This window comes from Arachis duranensis, chromosome 7 (genome assembly GCF_000817695.3).
Source record: "Arachis duranensis cultivar V14167 chromosome 7, aradu.V14167.gnm2.J7QH, whole genome shotgun sequence".
In the NCBI taxonomy this organism is placed as follows: Eukaryota; Viridiplantae; Streptophyta; class Magnoliopsida; order Fabales; family Fabaceae; genus Arachis; species Arachis duranensis.
The window spans coordinates 50441173-50448475 of NC_029778.3; positions in this window are offsets into that span (position 1 = coordinate 50441173).

Genomic DNA, 7303 nt, shown 5'->3' on the forward strand with positions numbered 1-7303 from the left:
TTCTTAATGATGAAGGGTAAAAAGTAACAAGTTAAAAAGTATATCATCATATATAAGTGAAGAAAAATATTATAATTTCTCTTTAAAATGTAAAGACAGAATGATGACAAGAATGCTATCTAAAATGGGAAAACAAAACTGGATTTCTATATTTTTTTTATTCTTTATTAAAGAATTCAAACCATATTTTATTTCATTTAATTGTATTTGTATTAAAATTAATAATAATTAATTTATTTATATATAGGATATCTGCTATGAGAACTAGACAATAATGCCCTGCACCAACATGGGATGAAAAATAAATAAAATAGAAGCTATGATTGTTTCTCTAATAAAATACATAAGATAATTTTGAATTCACTGACAATTGCGTTTGGTGTTAGGAAAACGGGGGAGACTTGTCTAATGCAATATAGTCTATGTTAGTCACAAACATTTTAAAAACAAAATTCTAGATGATTTACATTTTAAAAACTAATTAACGAAGACTAAACAAGAGCGACTATTTTTAATCCTATTTCTCTGGTCAATGCACAACACTCTTCTGATCCATGCATCTCCTTGAGAGATAGTCTAGTGGTTGTTAAAAACAATGGAGAACTGAAATCACACAAAAAAAGGGGTCATTTATTAGTATTTGACTATTTGTGTATATTTATAAATACTAAAGATATAAAATATTCCAAAACATAATAATCAAATATTTATACAACAATATAATTAAATGTTTTTATAAATGCTAAATATATATATTCTTATACAATGATTGAATGATAATTAATTTTTTATCAAGCAGCATGCAAATATTTTAATATAAATAGACTAAATATGAACATGATTTATGATATGAGAATGTACAGTTAAAAAAAAAAAAAGACAATGCATATGAAAAGATTCACGCATTAAAAAAAATAATCTCAAAAGTTGAAGATGACCAAAAGGTTTTTCTAAGATCGATAAAATTTAGAAAAGTGAATAATCGTTAAATAGTTTTGTTCCGAGAATTACCTGAAACGTTGATTTGGGCTTGAACGTGAGGTTTAGATTCCTTTGTATGGTAGCGTTCGACTTGTTGATGCCGAAATGTCACCTGTCCAAGTTTCTCGTGAGGAGGTGGGGATGATATCTGCCAGAGACTCCGTTGCTTAAGTTAGCAAATGTTTTAAACAGGTTTTTAGTAGATCAAAACGTAAATTATATCTGAGGGGTGTTAATATATTTATCGTACAGTCGATAACCACCTTTGTTGGAGTAGTTCCATCTCTATTGATGGATAACCGTTCCCTTTATCTTGAAAATTCGTTGTCATCTATCTTTTTGGGAAGATAGAGATAGTGGGAGAGATTTGCAGAAGTAGCTACCTGTTTGGGCGGGTAAAGCCGGGCTCTTTTGTAGTGCCCGACCTCTTTAAAGAGGTCGAGTATGCTGTGGAGGCTGTCTTTCTTTGGTGGGCCTTTTATGCTTGTTGGGCTTGGGCTCAAGCAATGTTATGACTTTGGCTTTGACATCGGGTACACCACCTTTCTAGAGGTCGGGTATACGATGTGTTTGAAAATTTGAATGTTGCCTCCCTTTAAATGAGGGGCCAAGTTGGCACGGCAGTTTTTCGATTTGCGCACACATTTTAAAGAGGAGTTATTAGGTTGGTTACTGATGACAAGTCATCTTATGCTAGTTTTATAAGTATTTTTCATTAGTTTCATTAGGTTTTATGCACTTTCTTGCACCATAAGTAAGAAATTGGAGTGGATTCTCATGATTTTCTTGAATCAATTAAACATCATCTATTTTACACAAAATCATAGGTTTTATGCTAGAATTAATTGATTTTATAAATGGTGCAAAGATCTAGTGATTTTGGTGGAACTTTGATTAGTTGTTTGGTTGCTTGTAGGTGAAGAAATGATGAAAAAGAAGAAAGAAGAATTTTTGGCACACTTTGAAGTTTAAGCACACTTTGGACCTTAGGCCACGCTGTTAAAAGCGTGGCCCATGACATTAAAATGTTGCGCTCAACCAAGGAAGCAAAGGTAGCATTCTAAAGAGTGAACACCACGTTCACTATTCCTCCCTTTCTCGTGACTCAAATCTGGGAACTAGGCAAGCCAAGGGTAGCGTTCCAAATTGTGAATGCCATGCTCACATTCCCTACCTTTTTCGTGCCTCAATCAAGGGAAGCAAGGCACGCAACCAAGCAAGCCAAGGGTAGCGTTCCAAGAAGTGAACGCTACGCTCACATTTCCTCCCTTTCTCGTGACTCTTTGTCAAGGAAGCAAGGCTAAGCATCAAACCAAGGGAGCTAGGTAGCGTTCAAAGGAGGGAACGGAGCGCTATACTGGAGCTACCCCATGCGCACCAAATTTGCTAGCCAAGGAAGCAGCGTTTGGAAAAGGCAACGTAGCGTTCTCAAGAGACAACGTTTTCGTGCTTCAAGCCTTGGGAGGAAGACTCATCAAGAGGAAGCGTTGGAAAAAGGCAACGTAGCGTTCCTTTTCTTCACCTTTTTCGTGCCTCTAAGCCAAGGAAAGCAAGCAATCAAGTGTAGCGTTCACAATTTGAATGTAGCTTTCAAAGAGTGAATGCTATGTACAAGGAGCTATGGGAAATGAGGCTTGGCACATGACAAGACTAAGTGAATGTAGCGTTCACAAGACCAAACGGAGCGCTTCCCTGGGAGCTGACCCATGCCTCCAACCCAACTTGAACCGAAGCCAACCGGACCCATCTTTCTTCTAATCTGAAAACCAAAAGGCCCACTCCAAGCTTTGAAGACCAAAATAGAAAGTGTATAAATAGGAGTTAATTTGATTTGTAGAGGACTTTTTGCTCATTATTAGTTTTCACTTTTAATTTTCATTTGTCTTTAAATTTGGGATTTGGGGAATTGGATCTAGCTTTCTGTTTTCATTTTTTTTCTTCTACAACTTCTACTTTCTGTTTTTGTGTTTTAAATTGAGATTGAAGAGCTCCATTGATTCTAACTCTGAGAATCACCTTTTGCTTTTCTTCTCAATAGTTCTAAGAATTGGATCTAAATCTCCTTTGCTATTTTCATTTTCATTTCTTCTGTAATTTCTTTTCTGTTTGATCGAAGGAGCAATTGAGATCTAGATCTGCTTTCTAATCTTGCTCTTCTTCGATCTTCAATTTCTCTTTTAGAATTTCACAATTGAGTTAAGCTTTCTTGCTATTTGTCTCCTCAAGAAATTTTCCATTTCTGTTTGGCTACTGAGCTGAATCTCTTCATCTCATAGATCTTTGATTTACTTTAACTTGCATTTTCTTGTTCAATTCTGAATCCCAGCACCCAATTCCTTTTATTCTTCAAGCAATTTACATTCCTCAGCAATTTAGATTCATCAATTTACATTTCTTGCACTTTATGTTTCTGCAATTTACTTTTCTTGCAATTTAAGTTTCAACTCTTTTACTTTCTTGCACTTTAAGTTTCTGCAATTTATCTCTTCTGCACTTTACTTTTCTGCACAGTTTACTTTCTGCACTCTTATTCACTTGCAATTTAGCTTCTGTCAGTCAAAATCACTCAAACCATCAAATATTCGCTTAACTAAATTCATCACCTAACTAAAATTGCTCAATCTATCAATCTCTGTGAGATCGACCTCACTCTTGTGAGTTATTACTACTTGATGCGACCCGGTACACTTGCCGGTGAGTTTGTGTGGAATCGTTTTTCCCTCATCAAGTTTTTGGCGCCGTTGTCGGGGATTGATTTAGATTGACAATGATTACGTAGGGTGATAATCTAGATTAAGCATTTTTCTTTTGTTTTCTTCTAAGCATATTAACTGTTTGACACATTGTGTCACCTAACCCTCTAATCACATTCTAGAATTAGAATGTCCAGTTTTCATTTGGTTTGTTTGTGATTGTGCAAGTCATGGAGGATGAGACAGAAGTAACCAACAATGCTCAACCAGCAAGGAGGGTGTTGGCCTCTTACACTATCCCCAGTGCAAGAAACTGTAGGAGTAGCATACTCACTCCCAACGTTCATGCAAATAACTTTGAGTTGAAGCCTCAACTTATTACTCTGGTGCAGAACAATTGCTCCTATGGAGGAGGTCCACTTGAAGATCCAAACCAACACTTATCCATCTTCCTCAAAATTTGTAAAACTGTCAAAACAAGTGGTGTGCATCCAGACATCTACAAGCTGCTGTTATTTCTATTCTCTCTGAAGGATAAGGCCTCTCAATAGCTAGAGACATTTTCCAAAGAAAGCATCAATAATTGGGAAGACTTAGTGAGCAAATTCCTAGCCAAATTCTACCCACCTCAGAGGATCATTAGATTGAAGACAGAAGTACAAATATTCACTCAAATGGATGAAGAATCACTCTATGAGGCTTGGGAGAGATACAAGGCCTTGATCAGAAAGTGTCCACCTGAGATGTTTAGCGAATGGGACAGACTTCAAAACTTCTATAAGGGCTTGACTCTGAAAGCCCAAGAGGCCCTTGATTATTTGGAAGGAGGTTCATTACAACTAATGAAAACAACTGAAGAAGCTCAGAACCTCATAGACACTGTGGCAAATAATCAATACTTTTATGCTCATCAAAGGCAACGCCAACCAACTCCCAAGAAAGATGTCTTGGAGCTTGAAGGTGTTGACACTCTCTTGGTACAAAACAAATAGACGCATCAACAACTTCAGTAACAAATGAAAATGATGGCCAAGAAAATTGATGGACTGCAAATTGCTGCAGTAAATACATAAAGCCAATCTCAAACCTCACATGTGTGGAAGCAATCTGAAGAAGGTTTTGGGACATTTAATTATGAGCAACAAAGCCCTGAGTAGGTGCCACATATGAATAACACCTCAAGTTCATTCCAACACAACTTCCATGTTGATACACACAATCCATCCTGGAAGAATCATTCTAACTTGAGGTGGGGTGAGCACCAAAATCAAGGACAAAGGGACTTCAACTATAGCAGCCTCAGCAACACAAACAACCAAAGCCATTCATCCAATAATTCTAACCAATTCAAAAACCCACAAAACACATACCACCAACCCCATAACAACTCACAAAACTACCAAAATAACTTTTCCACATCCATATTCTACCCATAAAATATCCCCGTAGATAATTCAAACAACTTTCAGCAACAACCATCTCATCTCACACGACCACAACCAAATCCAGACTCTCAAAGGATCTCCAACTTAGAAATATTAATGGAGAAACTCATCAAAATTTAAGAGATGGCTAGACAAGATCAAGATGTAGCAAGAAAAGATCAAGCCATAACAAGCAAAAACCAAGAAGCTTCAATCAGAAATCTTGAGAGGCATATGGAGCCAATGGCTAAGCAAATTTCAGAAATGGGAAAGAAGAGAGCAAGTACCTTCCCCAATGCCACTGAAGAACACCTAAGGGACAAAGGAAAAGCTAAAAAGTGGGAGGAGTGCAAGGCAATCACAATGGAAAGTGAGAAGACTATGAAGAAGGAAGCCATCAATCGGGAAAAACACAACAGGGAAGTTCCACAAGAAGAGATAGAGGGGAGAAGTGAAGAGGATCAGAAAACCAAGAAGGCACAAATCTCAAAGGGAGACAAGAACATCCTTAAACCACAGCTACAAGAGAAGAAGGAAGGGGTGAAGCCATATGTCCCCAAACTTCCATACCCTCAAAGGTTTAAAAAAGAAAACGAGGATAAGCAATACTCAAAATTTGTGGACATATTCAAGACACTCAGCATCAATATTCCTTTCTTAGAAGCACTTGAACAGATGCCATTATATGCCAAATTTATGAAGAAAATGCTGACAAAGAAAAAGTCCCTAAAAGAAGGACAAATTGTTGAGATGACAATGGAATGTAATGCTATTCTCCAAGGAGAGTTGCCAGAGAAGAAAGATGATCCTGAGAGTTTTTATATACCTTGCACCATAGGAAACATAACAATTGAGAAGTCATTCTGTGACCTTGGTGCAAGCATAAACTTGATGCCTTTATCTCTCATGAAAAAACTTCAAATTCTTGAGCTGAAATCCACACGAATACTTCTTCAAATGGCTGACAAATCCATTTAGCAAGCACTTGAAGTTGTAGAGAATGTGCTAGTAAAAGTGGAGAAATTCCTTCTCCCAGCTGATTTTGTCATCCTGGATATGGAAGAGGACCCTAACACTCCCATCATCCTGGGGAGGCCTTTCCTGGCTACGGGCAGAGCATTGATAGATGTTGAAAAAGGGGAATTATTGCTAAGAGTGCATGATGAGCACCTATCATTCCATGTTCTTAAAACCCTACATGAGCCTACTCAAGAAGAAGAATGTATGAAGGATAAGGCCAGAGATCAGAGTTTGAAGGAGGCATTCAATGAGTTAACTCCAAGACTTCTAAACCCATGCTTGAAAGAAGTAGAGATTGTGCAACAGATCAAGGAAGTCAAGGAGGAAATACATCCAAAACCTCCAGATAAAGAACCACCAAGGCATGGATTATCTTCTGAGAAAGAAAAGAAGAAGAGGCCAAAAGGGTAGAGAAACAAAAAAAATCTCCACTGAAGGCTTCTCACCAGGGGATAAAGTGATGTTAAATACCCAACCAATGAAGGTGTCTCCACAATTATCTGAGTACTATACTGTGAACCGGATCCTTTCACTTGAACACCTAGAGATCATCAAAGAGGAGACCGGAAGGAAGTTCATAGTAAGAGGAGAAAAGCTAAGGCACTATGATCTTCAGCCTCCATGATAAAAGAACAAGATGTCAAGCTAGTGAAATTAAAAGATCGCTTGTTGGGAGGCAACCCAACCAAAGGTAGTTTTCTTTGCTTAACTATTTCAATAAGAGGGTTGGTGCACGAAATTGCAATCACACTTTTGCAATCCACACAACTAACCAGCAAGTGCACTGGGTCGTCCAAGTAATACCTTACGTGAGTAAGGGTCGAATCCCACGGAGATTGTTGGCTTGAAGCAAGCTATAGTTATCTTGTTGATCTTAGTCAGGATGCGAATAGGGTTCTTTCGTTTTAACTCTAAAAAGTCAAAGGGCATAAAATAAATACTTACTGTGCAATAATGGAGAATATGTTGGAGTTTTGGAGATGCTTTGTCCTCTTTATTTCAGCTTTTCTCTTGTACTCCTCTTCACACACGCAAGGCTCCTTCAATGGCAAGCTGTATGTAGGGTGTCACTATTGTCAATGGCTACTTCCCATCCTCTCATTGAAAATGGTCCAAATGCTCTGTTATAGCACGGCTAATTATCTGTTGGTTCTCGATCATGCCGGAATAGAATCCATTGATTCT